This window comes from Pipistrellus hanaki (assembly GCF_964339955.1).
Source record: "Pipistrellus hanaki genome assembly, chromosome: 18".
Classification (NCBI taxonomy): Eukaryota; Metazoa; Chordata; class Mammalia; order Chiroptera; family Vespertilionidae; genus Pipistrellus; species Pipistrellus hanaki.
The window spans coordinates 40,021,683-40,038,801 of record NC_140520.1 but is presented as its reverse complement, the minus strand read 5'-3'; positions in this window follow the sequence as shown (position 1 = coordinate 40,038,801).

The following is a 17,119-nucleotide window of genomic DNA, read 5'->3' as shown; positions in this document are numbered from 1 at the left end:
CCACATGACCCACGCCTGGCCATGTGTCTCCGCCGGGATGGTGGTCTCAGTGGTCACAGCAGTGCGGCTGGCTGTCCTGCCTCCAGTTCCCACCAGCCAATCCCTGTTCTTCCTAATATGTCAGATTCTGAAACCACTGTTACCATCAGAGCCAGGACTTGGGGGGAAGCTCCTGGAGGGAGATTTATTTTGTCTTAAGGGAGAGGCTTGGGCTTGTCCACAGGTCACTGACCACTGCACGGCCAGTTATGATGGCCCACCCAGCTGCCAGGGTTGGAGACAGGCCTCATCTCTCTCTTTTTAAAAAAATGTATTTTCACTGATTTCAGAGAGAAAGGGAGAGGGAGAGAGAGGTAGAAACATCATTGATGAGAGAGTCATTGATTGGCTGCCTTCTGCATGCCCCACTGGGGATGGAGCTTGCAAGAACTGGAATTGAACCGTGACCTCCTGGTTCATAGGTCAACACTGAATCACCAAGCCACATCAGCTGGGCAAGAAATTTAAGTCTTTTCACAGACCACGGGAACCTGTGATCAAATTCACACCAAAAGTTTTAAGTAAATATTCTACTTTTTCATTTAATAGCAAAATATAGTAACCTCTGAACTACAAATGCATAAGATATAAAAATCATTTGTTGAAAACATTTACCATTGCGCCTGCAGTAAAAAGACAAGGGCTACAGCGGCTGCCAGGCTGGGAGCGGCCAGGCCCGGAGAAGCGGCTGCCAGGCTGGGAGCGGCCAGGCCCGGAGCAGCCGGGTCTGGTGCGGCCAGGCCCGGAGCAGCGGCTGCCAGGCTGGGAGCGGCCAGGCCCGGAGCAGCCGGGTCTGGTGCGGCCAGGCCCGGAGCAGCGGCTGCCAGGCTGGGAGCGGCCAGGCCCGGAGCAGCGGCTGCCAGGCTGGGAGCGGCCAGGCCCGGAGCAGCCGGGTCTGGTGCGGCCAGGCCCGGAGCAGCGGCTGACAGGCTGGGAGCGGCCAGGCCCGGAGCGGCCGGGACCGGAGCAGCCGGGTCGGGTGCGGCCAGGCCTATAGCAGCAACAGCCAAGTCCAGAGCAGCTAGGTCGGGAGCGGCAGTGACCAGACCCGGAGCAGCTGGTTGTGGAACGAACCAGAGCAACAGAGGCCAGGCCCGGAGCAGCCAGGCCCGAAACAGCTCACTCCTCGCCTGTACCTGCCCATGGCTGCCTCTCAGACATGGCTGGAAACTTTTGCAGGAACTTGAGGGTCTGCTGAATCAAGTGATGAAGGCTTAGATCTGGATGTGTTGAGTTAGTATAGCGCTGGGGTGTTGATCTGTGAATGCCTTGGGTGGGGCCTGGATGAGGCTGGTTGACCTATTTGGAAATGTCTTTTGTGTGAAGTGTATCATTGGGCATGTGGAGGTATTATTGATATGAGAAAATGCTAAGTAACAGATTTACTATCTGAAAAGGGATTTACTATCGGGGAAAGGGAGGGAGGAAGAGACTGAACATAAACTGTGCACCTATGGATGAGGACAATGGGGGATGGGGAGGGGTCAGAGGGTGGGGTGGGAACCTGGTGGAGGGGGGAAGAAATGAGGAACCTTTGTAATAATATGAACAATAAAGTAATAAAAAAAAAAAAAAAAAAAAAGACAAGGGCTAGGAGAAACCAAGATGGTGGCAAAGGTAAACAACTAATCTGTTGCCTCGAACAAGAATTTCAAAACTACAACTAAAAGACAAAACGTCTATCACCCAGAACCACAGGAAAGCTGGCTGAATGGAAGTCTTACAACTAGAAGGAAAGAGAAAGGAGCACAAACGTTGAAAAGCTGAGGGACAGAGGCATGCGAAATGGGCTGATGGCGAGCAACTGGGCGCGAGGCTTTTTTTTTTTTCCAAACCAAAGGGAAACAAGCTCCAATCACTTTGAAATCCAGTTTCTGGGGCCACGCGGGGGACACAGATGCCTACGGGGAGAAGCTGGTTGTTGGCCATCGGGTCCCAAAGTGAGGGTGACTTTTTTGCAGAGGTTCGTGCAGCATACCAACATCAGAATTATGGGGGTGCCAGGAAAAGAGAGAGAGCAAGACACTGAAAACCTATTTCAAGAAATAATGACAGGAAACTTCCCCCACCTGGAGAAAGAAATAGATTTACAAGTCCAGGAAGGGCATAGAACCCCAAACAAAAGTAATTCAAAGAGGACCACACCAAGACACATCATAATTAAAATGCCAAGAGCAAAAGATAAAGAGAGAATCTTACAAGCAGCAAGAGAAAAACAGTTATCTACAAGGGAGCACCCATATGATTATCAGCTGATTTCTCAACAGAAACTATGCAGGCCAGACAGGAGTGGCAAGAAATATTCAAAGTGACGAATAGTGAGAACCTACAACCAAGATTACTCTACCCAGCAAAGTTATTCAGAATTGAAGTGCAGAAAAAGAGCTTCACAGAGTTCATCACCACCAAACCAGTATTATATGAAATGCTAAAAGATGTTTTTTAAAAGAGGAAAAAGAAGAAAAAAATAAAGATAAAAATTATGAACAACAAATATATATCTATCAACAAGTGAATCTAAAAGTCAAGTGAAATAAAAATCTGAGGAACAGAATAAACTGGTGAATATAATAGAATCAGGGCTAAAAAATGGACACGGACGGGTGGGGTGTGAGAATGTGTCGCAGGAGGAAGTGAGCTCAGCTCTGGTTTCGGTCTGACAGGTGTCCCCACTTCCGTCCGAGCCCTTTCCTCATCCAGGGAGCTCCCCAGCGGCGCTGGGCGGTCCCTCCGCCTCTGCCTCCCCCTCCGCGCCCCGTGGTTCGTGGTCGGTGGTCCGGGCCGACAAAGGCCACGGGGAGCCCGGGCGGGCAGCGCCCTCTCGGAGGGGAGCCCTGGGCGCCCCAGAGCTCGGCTTCTCACTCAGGCGCAGGCGGGCCCGGGGCCGCGCAGTCCTCTCCCTCCCGCCTCCGTGGCTGTTGATGCGGAACCGGTTTTGTTTCCCACGCCCCGGCCTCGCCCGGCAGCGCCGCACAGGAGGCGCGTCCCTCCGCCGCTCCCTGCACACGTGTTCGCGCGGGCACGCGCCCCGTGTTTTGTGGTTAAATTTACACATTGTTTACATGACTTTCTGCAACTTCCACACACACACACACACACACACACACACACACACACACACACACAAATGCGCACACGTCACCAGCGACCCGCATTTCTTTCAATCGGAGGAAATGCGGGGAATGCTTCCAGGCAGGTGCGGGGGGACGGGGTGTGGGGGGGATGCCGCAGCGCTGAGCCTCCTGTCCCCCCCCCCCCCCGGAGCTCCCGCCCGGCGCCCTCCTCCGCGGGGACCGGGCTCTGCTCCGCCGCGAGGCGCCGGGCCTTGCCCAGCCCAGGGGTGACTGCGGTTTGGCTAAACCAGAGGGGCTCACATGGGAGCTGCAGGCACCCCACGGCTCAGAGGACGGTGGGAGCCTCCCCTCCGGTCTCTTGGTTCGGGGCTGAGAGGGTGCCTTTTCAGGGCGTGTCCAGCTGCTGCCGCCGGCCCAGGACCCACTGAGAACCAGGGTGCCCCCCCTGGACCGGACCGAACACCGACCCGCTCTGGCAATGGGCCCGGAGGGCACCCGCTCTGGCAATGGGCCCGCAGGGCACCCCGCGTGGGGTTCTGGGCTAAGAAGCAGACTCCCCTGCCAGGCGCGGGCGGGGAGGCGGAAGAGCGGGGGACTTGGAGCGGCCGCAGCTCCGCTGCCCAGGGCAGTGCTGCCTGCGGCCAGGAGGCCGGGCGGGAAGGGTCGGCGAAGGGCGTTCTGGAGTTACAGGAGAGTTTTGCTCTCTCCCGCCAAGCTGGCTGAAGACAGAGCAGTGACGGGGTTGGAACTGCCGTCTTCACTCACCGTGGCCTGGGAGGTGATGCTACATTCCTTCTCTCAGGAGCCATGGGGTGGAATTTTCTGGAACTTGCTGCAGGCACCTGACTGACTCATGCACTCTCAGTGCCAGGGCTTCAGTGACAGCTACAGAGCAATTCATCAAAGCCAGACTTCCAGGTTTGGGACATTTTTAGTTTTTTCTAATTTTCATTATTTTCCATAGTGCTGCAGAGACCAACAGTATTTTTTAAAAATATATATTTTGGCTTATTTCCAATGGCCATTTCCCCAGAAATAAAATTACAGTGTCACGGGTATATACATTTGTGAGCTTTTGAGCATTTCCACATTTCTTTCCAAAACAATTGTTTGAATTTACTCTCAAACAATTGGGAATCGCTTTCTCTTTCTGAATCTTCGGTGGCTCCGTGGCTGGGAGCCGGGTCTTCCATTGTAGCTGCGTGTCTTTGGTTGCTGGTGTGTCCCTGTGGTTCCCAGCATTTGCTCACTGATTGCGCTTCCTCTACTGGGTGGAGAGCTCTCAGCACAGCGCCTACCCCTGGGACAGTTCGTGTCCTTTTAGCCACATATTTTTGTGGGTCATTGTTGATATCCTGGGAGACACAGTTCAGGTTTGGATACTCTGAGTTTGGGGTGCCTGTGGCACATAGCCAAGTGAGCATATGGAAGGAGAGGTTGGGCTAGAACTAGACACAGACTGGAGCTGAACTGTGCTAAGAAAGCTAGTGACCTGGCTGGCATGGCTCAGTGGTTGAGAATCCACTCATGAACCAGGAGGCCATGGTTTGATTCCTGGTCAGGGCACATGCCCAGGTTGCGGGCTTGATCCCCAGTGGGGGCATTCAGGAAGCAGTGGGTTAATGACTCTCTATCATCATTGAGGCTTCTATCTCTCTCCCCATCTCTATTCCTCTTTGACATCAATAAAAATGTTAAAGAAGGGAGCTATTGGAAGCCATGCAGTGGTCCCTTCATTGCTGAGGATATTTTGAATCACTTAGGACCTCACTTGTCCTTCAAATGTCCTTGTTAAATATTTAGTTGATACTCAACAGCGGACAGCTTCCAGCAGCTCTCAGCTCGCTTGCCTTAGGATGGGGCCCCTCCTCCCGAGCCTCACCAGGGCTGCATGGAGACCCAGGCACAGGTATGTACAGCTTCAAGGACAATGCATCTGAGAGTCATGTGCCACAGGCACCCCAAACTCAGAGTATCCAAACCTGAACTGTGTCTCCCAGGATATCAACAGTGACCCACAAAAATATGTGGCTAAAAGGACACGAACTGTCCCACGGGTAGGCGCTGTGCTGAGAGCTCTCCACCCAGTAGAGGAAGCACAATCAGTGAGCAAATACCTGGGACCACAGGGACACACCAGCAACCAAAGACACGCAGCTACAATGGAAGACCGTGAATGTTGGGATCTGTGAGAATAAACAAATCATCTTTTCTGTAAAAGAACAGTTTAGGTGGCCACCATTTTGGATTGCCTGACTTGGTGGCCGCCATGTTGGCTGCATGGCTTGCAGCTCCCCAGTGGGCCACCATCTTGAACAAGCAAAGGCAAAGCCCTCCCTTTGAATTAGCCAATGAATCGGGAAAGAATGTGCACCTGAGCTCCAGTCAAGAGCAAGGGGCAGGTCATATGCATCAGGGATTATAGAGCAGAGCAGCCCTCCTGCTCTGTGTCCACATGCTTTCAAACCGTGTGTGCACCCTTCTACATAGAAGTAAAAATATTTGCCTTGCTGCCTGGCTCCCATGAATGTTTTGTGTTCTACCAGGACTCCTGAATTGGGGGGCTCGCCTTATTTCTAACAGATCTCACTCCTCATCTTCTTTTCTTTTTTTAAAATATATTTTTATTGATTTCAGAGAGGAAAGAAGAGGGAGAGGAAGAGAGAGAGAGAGAGAGAGAGAGAGAGAGAGAGAGAGAGAGAGAGAGAGAGACATCAATGACAAGAGAGAATCATTGATTGGCTGCCTCCTGCCCATCCCCTACTGGGGATCAAGCCTGCAACCTGGGCATGTGCCCTTGACTGGAATTGAACCCAGGACCCTTCAGTCCACATGCCGACACTCTATCCACTGAGCAAAACCAGTCAAGGCTAACTCCTCATTTTCTACTCTACCTCACATCCCATCACTAGGGGCCTAAAGCCAGACGCAGGTGAACAAAGCAAGTCTCTGCTTGCCACTTTCTGAGGTCAGGAGTTAGCCAAGTGGAAGAGCAAAGCAGTGCTTAAAACCATCTCCCCCCCACTCCACCACCTGCCCCCCCCCGCCACCTTTCCCCATCCCCCATTCTCCCGTCCCCACCCTAACTCCTGAGCCCACCTCACTCTCTTGGTGCTAAAATACTCTGATCTTTAGTTTACTTGAAAACTGGGTGTCTCAACCACTTTGTTTCAACAGAGGGCAGTAGAGCCGCAGACAGCCTACATTCCTCAGCCCAGAAATGAATAGCAGTGTTGTCTGTTGCAGCACTATCCCAATGTCAAGGTGCACAGGGCGTGGCACACCGTGCTTCCTGTGTCCCAGAGTGGGGGAGACTTGTGGAGAGTCAGCCACACCTAGACTCCCCCTCCTCTTGCAAGCAAGAGTCTAACGGTGTGCAATTTATGGAAGGGGTTGGTGCCCCATAGAGAGGGTGTTTGTCTGGAGGTCTCAGGGGAGGAGCCCAATAAATGTTCATCAGCTTTCCAGGGGCGTCCTTTCAGGGTCCTGGTCTCTACTGATTGGTCAGCTCCAGGGCGGGCCATCATCCAGTGCCGCTGGTCCTAGGCAGCCATGGCTTCCTTTGTCTGGTTTTGATGATTTTCTGGGTCTGGAGCTGAAACACAGCTGAGGCTTCTAATCAGAACCTCATTGTCCTGCGGGCTTGAGCTTAAGGGCTGTCGCTCACTCCTTGTTCATTCCTCTTCCAAGGGGTCTACCCGGCAGGATAACAACATGCCAGGGGAGAAAGGTGACCCTGGGGTGAGGCCCTTGCTTTCCGCTTTCCCAGGTTTGCCCCCTGCTAGGCCGGAGCTTTCCACCCCGGCATCCTTCTGTACCCAGACTGCTCACATCCGTCTACCTGCCTCCCACATTAGACTTCCTATACTGCTGTCTCATTGTCTGCCTCTGGCCCATGGGTCTCTCCATTGTTTCTTTAGCTGTAAAGTGAGGAGGCTTGTCTGGATTTGGTGTGTGGTAAGCATCCTCATTAGCACCAACTAAGAGCTGAGCCTCAGCTCTGCTGGAGCTGAAGGGAGCCGGAGTCAGAGTACGGAGGGGGCTGCTCTATGTCCTCATCCCCAGCTCCAGCTGAAAGCTCTCCTTGAGCTCACTCTCCCCACTGCCTGGTGCTGCTGTTTATTTTCCCTGAGGCTCTACTGTATGAAATACAAACATGGGTTTGATGTTGTGACTGTCTGACCCTTCATGGTGCAAGCTGGCCTCTCTGAGCTCACGTGTTCTTCAGTGTTTGTCACATTTATGTTAGCGTGTGATATGCAGACCTACCTTGAGATAACCTGCAGACATGTCTGAAATCAAAGCCCTTTGGATTAATACTCTGGCTTTACAATCCATATTCATTTTCTTCCTGCACTCACACTTGTCCTCAAATTTTAATCCAACCACAAACTCAAAGCTCTCTTCTGCTCCTAACACAGGTGAAGAACAGGAGGTGCTGTGCTGCTTTCGTCTGTCTCCTGCACGCACCCTCGTCCCCTATAGTGAGAGTCGTGTGAGAGACACCATCTCTGTATTTCCTCTCTTGCTCTCCCCCGCACTCTCTTCCAGGCATGGAGTCAGCATGGGGTTGAGCCCTAGGTGCGGATGGCGTCTCTGTCTGGTCAGCCCCTGCCCCTTGGGCCATTCTCCCTGGCTCAGCATCAGGTGTCTTTGCCAACCTCAGATCACTACCCTCATGTAGACTTACTTCACTCCTGCAAATATGCCAGGGCCAAACTGACTCCAGCCCGCCCACCTAGCTGTGTCGTGGCAGGGTAATCTCCGTCTGGGGCCTCCCCTGAGCGGCGGCCACAGGAAAGACAGGCACTAAGCTAGGGACTTGCATTGTCTCTGGCACAAAACAACTCCCCCCAGGTTCTGAACTGACACACAGACTTTTCCATAAAGCTCCTCAACCAGCCACAGTGCTCCTTTCGTACTCACACATTTACTCAGCTAAGGGCAGAGGACACCCCCTGCATTCGCATGTCCATCCTTTCAGGACTGCTGCTTTCCTAGTGACCTGCCAATCCGTGCACAAGAGGAATTATTGGTGGGAACTTGGTGTGGACAAGATTTGTTCCAAACCGGGTCTGGATCCACCACACTTCATCTGTCTCTGACCCCTCACCCTCCAGTACTTCTGCTCTGAAGACCCGACTAATGGGTTTGCCTCTAGCTTCTCCTGCTTTCTTCCCAGGGATGGCATACCTCTCCCCACCTGGCACAGCACCTGCGCTGGGAGCACTGTCTCTGTCTCCACCTTCCATGTACCGTCCCAAGAAGCAGCGTGCCTGGGTCAGACCTTGGGTCCCAGCTCTCTGTGTCCCTGCGGGTGTGGAAGACTGGTCACCCTCACCCTGGTAGTTATTATTGAAGAGATGGTAGAGCCTGGAGTCTGAACTGGATAAAACTAGAAATAAGTCAATGTTTATCTTCATTAACAGATAGGCTAATGAGCAGGATGAGCTCCTTGTGGAATATTATGCAACAATAAAAAAAGAATGAAATCTTGCCATTTTCTTTTTTTTTTTTTTTTTTAATATTTTATTGATTTCTTACAGAGAGGAAGAGAGAGGGATAGAGAGTTAGAAACATCAATGAGAGAGAAATATCGATCAGCTGCCTCTTGCACACCCCCTACTGGGGATGTGCCCACAACTGGGGTACATGCCCTTGACCGGAATCGAACCTGGGACCTTTCAGTCCGCAGGCCGACACTCTATCCACTGATCCAAACCGGTTTCAGCTTGCCATTCACTTTGCAGAGATGGACCTAAAGACTATTGAGCTAAGTGAAATAAGTCAGAGAAAGACAATTACCAGAACCAAGATGGTGGCATAAGTAAATGTGGTCCTCATGGCCTCCCACAACCACATCAAAATTACAACTAAAATACAGAACAACCATCATTCGGAACTGCCTGAAATCTGGCTGAATGGAGTAGTAAATAAGACACACAAAGACTGGTAGGGAGGGAGGAAGCATGGAATGAGCTGGTCTGACACCACATGTGGTGGGTTTTCCATCAGGAGGGATATCTAAGCCACAGAGGAGCAAGGGATCCCAGCCCCACACTAGCCCTGACCCAGGGTTCCAGCCTGGGAAGAGAAGTCCTTGTAACTTCAGGCTATAAAAACCGGAAGGGATGGTGGATGAGGGCACAGAGGCTGTTGAAGTCCAAGGCAATCCTCTTGACGGGTGGCACATGGACTTGGACTCGCTTCCTCTGAGCTCCATCATTGGGCAGCAGCTAGCGGGGATCCAGGGACATACTGGGAGGAACTGGATTGTCTGGCATCGCAGCAAGTAACCTGGGGAGGCTCTCTCCCAGACAACAGTGCTGGTAGAAGTCATTGTTCTTATCTTGAGACCTACCCTCTTGCAGAGCTGACTGGCAGGCGCTATATCTGAGTTTCCATGAGCCTGGCTCAAACTGTTTGCTCTGTCCTGGTTATTCCCTGAGATCTTGCCCCATCCAATTTATGACCCCACCCAAGCAGTTTTTCCATATGAACAGCCTGTCCTGGCTCAGACTTCTCAAACAAGCAGCAGGTGGTGTCAGCATGCCACATTTCTCTCAATAAGAGGCCCCAGGCTCAGATTAACATCAGCCTGCCTTATTTCACAGCATGGCCTCTCGTGGGCACTTCCAAGCCCAAAACAAGTAGCAGCCATCTGAAGATCACTCTATAGCTCCTGATAGGTGGTCCCAGGCAGTGGCTGATTTTGCACATCCTGGGGGTGGGAGGAGAGCAGAGTCACCCAGTGGACAGCTTCAGACCAGGCCAGATTACAGCTGTACACATCCACATGGGGCAGACTCAGTGAGCACCAGAGCCCCACTGAAGCAAGTTCTGCTCCATAGGGGTGTCTCCTGCACAGCAGCTCTTCTACTATAGTTGCAGCTGGTCCTCACAGCCAATTGGCTCAGGAGTCAATTCTTCCCAGTGACACCAATAGCAATCAAGGCTCAACCACAACAAGATAGTGTACACATCCCACCCAGGGGTGCACCTAGAGCTCCCAGCTCAGGTGACTAGGAAGGCTGAGCCATTGAGCCCTACAGGACACCTATTACACAAGGCCGTTCTACCAATTCCAGGAGACATAGTAGCTCTATCTAATACATAGAAACAAACACAGGGAAGCAGCCAAAATGTGGAGACAAAGAAACATGTCACAAATGAAAGAACAGAAGAAATCTTCAGAAAAAATAACTAAATTAAATGGAAGCAAGCAAACTACTGGATACAGAGTTAAAAACAATGATTATAAGGATGCTCAAAGATCTTAGTGAGAGCTTCAAGGATCTTAGTGAAAATATCAAAGTCATGAAAGAGGACCAATCAGAAAATTAAGCATACACTAACTGAATGAAGAATTATTTACAGGGAATTAATAGTAAAGGATGCCAAAAATCATATCAGCTATTTGGAATACACCCAATCAGAAGAGTAAAAAGAAAAAAAGACTCCAAAAATATGAAGATAGTGTAAGGAACCTCAGGGACAACTTCAAGAATATCAACATTCACATCATGGAGGTGTCAAAGGATAAGAGAGAGAGAAAGATACTGAAAACCTATTTGAAATAATAATGACATAACCCCCGCCCCCATGAAAGAAATAAACTCCAATTCCTGGAAGCACAGAGAGTCCCTACCAAGATGAACCCAAAGAGGCCCATATTAAGGCACACCATAATTAAAATGCCAAAAGCTAAAGACAAAGAGAGAAACTTAAATGCAGTAAGAGAGAGAAACCAAGATGGCGGCATAGATAAACAGCTAACTGCAGCCTCACACAACAATTTCAACAAAATACAACTAAAATACAAAATGGACATTACCCAGAACTACAGGAAAGTTGACTGACTGGAAATTCTACAACTACTCTGTTTCCCCAAAAATAAGACAGTGTCTTATATTAATTTTTACTCCCAAAGATGCGCTAGGTCTTATTTTCAGGGGATGTCTTATTTTTCCATGAAGAAGAATATGGTACACATTTATTGTTAAATGAAAATAAAGGAAATTTATTACCTGTATACGGTACGGTAGTTCGGTAGTTGTCAACACAAACCAGACACAACACAAACTGTGAATCCTACAGTATCAAGAATTTACTCCTTTATTCAATGACAATCATGTAATCATCTTCTGGAACATCATCATAACAATCCAATTCCTGAATTTCCTGTGATGAGATTTCTTTCAGAATCAGTGGACCAAATCTCTCATGTGTAGCCTGGGGGGGAGGGGGGGGGCTTATTTTCGGGGGATGCCTTATATTTCATTCAGATGGAAACCTGTAAGTAGGTCTTATTTTAGGAGGATGTCTTATTTTTTGGGAAACACGGTAGAAGGAAGGAGAAAACCAGAAGGAAAAGCAGAGGAGCTGTGAAAGCCTAAGGTACGGAGACACCATGCTTGTGTGGAGAGGACGGAGCCGGAGAGGAGGGAGGCTGAGTGCCTGTTGGCATTCCCTAGCGGGAAGGAGATAAAATCTCTGGACTGTGCTGAACCCCAGCTCCAACAGCACTGAACTCCAGTTCTGGGCGAGACCCTGGGGACCCAGACACATAAGGAGGGAGTCTGGGCTGTAAGGCGGAAACCCAGGGGAGCGGCAAAAGGCAGTCCCGGAGGCACGCACATTGCGTGCAGAGAACGGACTGTTGACTCTGCTGCTAGATTGCCCTGGTGGGAAGGGGACAAAAGCTCCAGACTGCTCTGAACCCCACTTCCAACTGAACTGAACCCCCGTTCCAGGCTCATTGGGGGAGACAGTTTGGTAGTGGGTGAAACTAGAGAGCACCTTTCTCTCAGAGGTGCTTGCAGCGAGTACCGAAGGATACTGAGGAACACTAAGACTCAGGAAACTCATAGGACTGGGCTGACGGAAGCCAAGGCTGTAGGCTCCACTCTGAAACTCCGCCCCATCCAAGCTGAACACAGAGACTTTTAAGGCTACCAGCTCAGGGAAGCTATGAAAATGCCGAGACAAGGAAACAGATCACAAACGAAAGAAATGGAGGGCAAAAAGCAACTGGATATAGAGTTCAAAATCACGCTTATAAGGTTTTTTAAGAATTTCCTAGAAAAGGCCGATAAAATAAACGAGACCTATGAGGATATGAAAAGGGATCAACTAGAAATAATAAGGGATCAACTAGAAATAAAGAATACATAGTCTGAAATAAAAAATATTATACAGAGTCCTAAAAACAGAATGGAAGATCACAAGAATCAAGTCAAAGATTTGGAACATAAAGAGCCAGAAAACACTCCTTCGCAGAAGCAAGAAGACAAGAGAATCCAGAAAGTTGAAGATAGTGTAAGAAACCTCTGGGACAACTTCAAGCGAACCAACATCAGAATTATGGGGGTCCCAGAGAACAGAGACAGCAAGATACCGAAAACCTACTGGAAGAAATAGTGACAGAAAACTTCTCCCACCTGGTGAAAGAATTAGACTTACAAGTCCAGGAAGTGCACAGAACCCCAAACAAAAGGAATTCAAAGAGGACCACACCAAGACACATCATAATTAAAATTCCAAGTGCAAAAGACAAAGAGAATATTAAAAGCAGCAAAAGCAGGTAGTTACCTATAAAGGAGCACCCATACGAATGTCAGCTGATTTCTCAACAGCAACCGTGCAGGCCAGATGAGAATGGCAAGAAATATTCAAGGTGATGAATAGCAAGAACTTACAGCCAAAAATACTCTACCCAGCAAATCTATCACTCAAAATCAAAAGAGCTTCACTAATAAAAAAAAAGCTAAAAGAGTTCATCACCGCCAAACCAGGATTATATGAATTGCTGAAGGGGGTTCTTTAGGAAGAGGAAGAAAATAAAGATAAAAAATATGAACAACAAATACATAACTATCAACAAGTGAAACTAAAAACCAAGGGAATTAAAAAATCTGATGAACAATATTAACTGGTGTATATAATAGAATCAGAGGTATGGAAGGGGAGTGGACTGACGATTCTCGGGGAAAAGGGGAGTGGGGGGTGCGGGAAGAGCCTAAATAAAAACTGTGCACCTATGGATGAGGATAATGGGGGGTGAGGAAAGGGCAGAGGGTAGAGTGGGAACCTGGTGGAGGGGAGCAATTGTGGGGAGAGGGAAAGAGGAACATTTGTGATAATCTGAACAATAAAGATTTATTTATTGCTTTTTTTAAAATACATTTTATTGATTTTGTACAGAGAGGAAGGGAGAGAGATAGAGAGTTAGAAACATCGATGAGAGAGAGAGTCATCGATCAGCTGCCTCTTGCACACCCCCTACTGGGGATATGCCCGCAACCAAGGTACATGCCCTTGACCGGAATCAAACCCGGGACCTTTCAGTTCCCAAGCCGATGCTCTATCCACTGAGCCAAACCGGTTTCAGCCAATAAAGATTTATTTTTAAAAAAATGTTGAGTCACCATGTTGTACACCTGAAACTAATGTAACTAGTATATTATTATATACCAACTACACTTAAATTAAAAATCTTAAAATAAATAAATGAATGCAATCTGGCCTCACCTCTCCCTTCCTAATCTGGGTTCTCCCTTTGTCCTGCATCTTGGCTTCCTGGGAAGTAGCCCTTCTCTTGGGGTTATTTCACTCTCCTCTCATCAGAAGAGTTTCAGCACTCTCCCTTCTGAAGTAGCGCTGAGCAAATCCAGGCAATGAGGTCAATGGTCACCTAGCTCAGAGCATCTGCATTTCTAAAAAGACTGTTAAAGGTGACCACGCTGTCAACAAGGACTTGAATCCCCAGAGGTGTTCTGGGTAGACTGGTGATGCTGCTGGTAGGCCTCCTCAGCTCCATTGCACTCACTTCTCCTCTGCGGTTTTCTTCCCGCCAGACTTTCTCCTTCTATGAGGTGAGCAGCTGTGGTGTTCCTCTGCTCTTGAGGAAGTGGGTGGGAGGAGGAAATTTTAGAGCCGCTGATAAAGCAATCATGGGGACCCACTGAAGGGTGGTCATAGTATGCAGAGGAAGAGAAACAACTTTCAACCAAGCAGGAAAAAAGAGAAAAGAGCAGCTTCTGAAACAAGTGACTGGAATCTCACATGCCCAGAGCTGGCGCCATTTGAGTTAATAGCACATGTCTGCCCTTCTCGCAGTGGGTTCGAAAACCCCAATCACCCCCCCCCCCCCCGCCCCCGTTCTCCTGGTCTCTAATGATGATAAACATATTTATATGCAAGGTTCTGTGTTAAGAATAGTTAAAAACAAGACAACAAGCTCAACCAGTTTCATTGGCACATTTCAGTTTTCAATAGTGTGCCCGCCCTGGTCCATTGCTCAGTTGGCCCTCGGACTGAAGGGTCTTGGGTTCAATTCCTGTCAAGGCAGCAGGTAGGTTTAGGGTGCAGGGGGCGGGAACCAATCGGTTTCTCTCTCCCTCCTCCCTCCCCTCTACTTTCAAAAATCAATGGGAAAAATATCCTGGGGAGATTAAAAATCAACCAATCAATTGACAGTGCACGCTGTTTGTGTCCATTTTTAAAAGAAACATCTCGTTTGTTTTGATCTATTTTGTTTTTTCTTTTATCTTTTCCCAGTTGTCATGGGAAGAGAGACTCCCCTTTCTGTTTTGGGTTTGGAGGGAGGAAGTGAATTGCCCTCTACCCTTCCAGGGCCCCAGCTGAGAACCTGCCAATATAAGACAGATTGAAAAACAGAATTCACATAACACGCACACCTCCCGTACACACGGAGTTCCCTAGAAAAACCGAGTAACTCCCCCAAACGGCCCTGCCACCTCCTTAAATACTGTCCTCAGCTAAAGACCAAAAAGGCTTTTTTGGGGGCGGGCAGGGTGGGAGGTCACAGGAAAAGCGGCAGAGGGAAGCGGGCTGCTGACTCCCAGCTTCTCCCTGCGATAAGAGTCCTTGTGATGGGAGCCGCCCTGATAGAGGACTCGTCCTGACCCAGGGTTTCCCGGCCGGCCCCCTGGCCGGCCCGCGCTGCTCCGGCCCGGTTCTCAGAAATCACCGCCGGGATCTGGATCCCTGAGCCCGGGGCGCAGCCTCCTCCCTCCCGCCTCCCTCCGGCGGGGCTGCGGACGCCCAGCTCTCGGTGTCGATGCTGTGCCATCGCCGGCCCAGTCCAACCGCTGACACGACTTGAGCCTTCACCCGAGGGACCGCCGCCTGGGGGCGGGCAGAGCCTCTGGGCAGCCCCCCCGCCCGCCCCCCGGGCCTGGCGGAGCGGGCGCTGCCCTCCGGGGCGCTGCGGGGCGGGCCGGGTCCTCCAGGGGTCTGCCGCCGGCGCCCAGGGGTCTGCCGCGGGCGGTCAGGGGCGGCACAGTCACCTCTCCCGCTCCGCCAGACTGGCACCAGCCCCTCGCGCCACCCCTCTGGTGGCCTGGCGCCCACAGGGTGGATGTCAGGGTCTTGGCCGGGTGGTGTCTTCACTCCCTTGGTGTCTGCCCCCCCCCCGCTGCGCCAGAAGGATGCGCCCAGCAGGGAGGCCACAGACCGCCTCTACACAGTCACCCCGACGCTGCAGGCCCCCAAACCACTCAGAGCAAAGAGCCACACGAAGACCCTTTGACCGAGCCCTTTCTCAGCCAGCCCGGCGGCTGGGTGTCAGCTGCCCCAGAACTGGGGGTCCAGGGCCGAGGCTGGGTGTCAGCTGCCCCGGAACTGGGGGTCCAGGGCCGAGGCTGGGTGTCAGCTGCCCCGGAACTGGGGGTCCAGGGCCGAGGCTGGGTGTCAGCTGCCCCGGAACTGGGGGTCCAGGGCCCGAGCGGTGGTTTCCAACGAACAGCAGCCGGTCGCCAAGGGCTTTCCTTCGCAGGAACCACTTGGCCAGAGAGTCCAGGGATTTTGGGGGCAGTACACTGCTTCGCTTTCTCTTCTCCAGGGGGGCAGGGCTGCCAAGTGACTTTGGGGTCACGCGAGCCTCCTGGGGCTCCTGCTGGTCTGAGGCAGGTTGGAGGCCAGCCCTCTCTCTCTCGTCCTGCGCAGGTGCGTTTGGACCTGGCGGTGCCCCCGACGCCCGGGGGGTGGGGGCAGGCGGCTGGGCAGCGGTGGGAAGAGCGGCTCAGACCGCTGCAGTGCCTGCTCTCCTCCGGGAGGACGGGAGGGGGGGGGGGCCTTCCTCTCCAGAGAAACTGAGGGCGGAAACAGGAGCCGTGGCCACAGGCAGAGCTCCAGGTGAGGGTCCCCGCAGGGCGCAGGGCAGCTTTCCCAGCCGCAGGGAGGGCCCGGCTCCCAGGAGGCCCTGCCCGGCGGGGGCGCAGAGGCCACCGCCTCCCCTGGGCACCGTGGCGTGGGGGTCTCTGGAGTGGGTAGAGGACCCCGTGTCAGGTGGCCCCTCTCCATGTGCTGAGCGGGGGCTCGGGGACGGGCACGAGGACAGAGCCAGAGGGGACAGCGCCTGCCCACACCCAGGTCCTCTCACTCCCCACACCCCAGGCGGCTTCTCCGCGGGCCTTTCTGTGCCCACACGGTGTCACCGCACGGGAGGCCAGCATGGCGCCCGGACAGGAATCGCCTGGCCCCGCGTCTGCCAGGAGCTTGAGGCCGTGTCCAGCCGGGGTCTGTGTGAGGCCCCGGGAGCTGGCATCCAGGCCTGGACAGGAGCCTCCGGAGCTCGCTCACCTGCCATCGAGAGGCAGCGGACGGCAGGACGGTGACACGTGAGCGGGTACGAGCATGACGAGGGGGCAGTGAGGTGACTGCTTCCTCCTCTGGGCCCCAACACTGCTCTCCCTCGTCGTCCACACCCCAAAAGGGACCCAGGGTGCTGGGTGGTCCGCAGCCGGCACCGATGTCGGGAAGGGCCCCCGTGCCGCCTCCAGGTGAGCTAGAAGCACCCCAGGGCTGCCCCGCTCCAGAGCCCCCTTTCCTGGAGGGGCTGGGAGAGGCCCCCAGGGACCCGTGGCCCCGAGGGAGAGGAAGTTGTTTCCCAGTTTCTCAGATTCCGGTGAATTTGGAGCGGGCTGAGCCAGATTCTGGGAAGGCCTGCATCTCCAGGGAGGGGGCGTTCGGAGGAAGGGGGA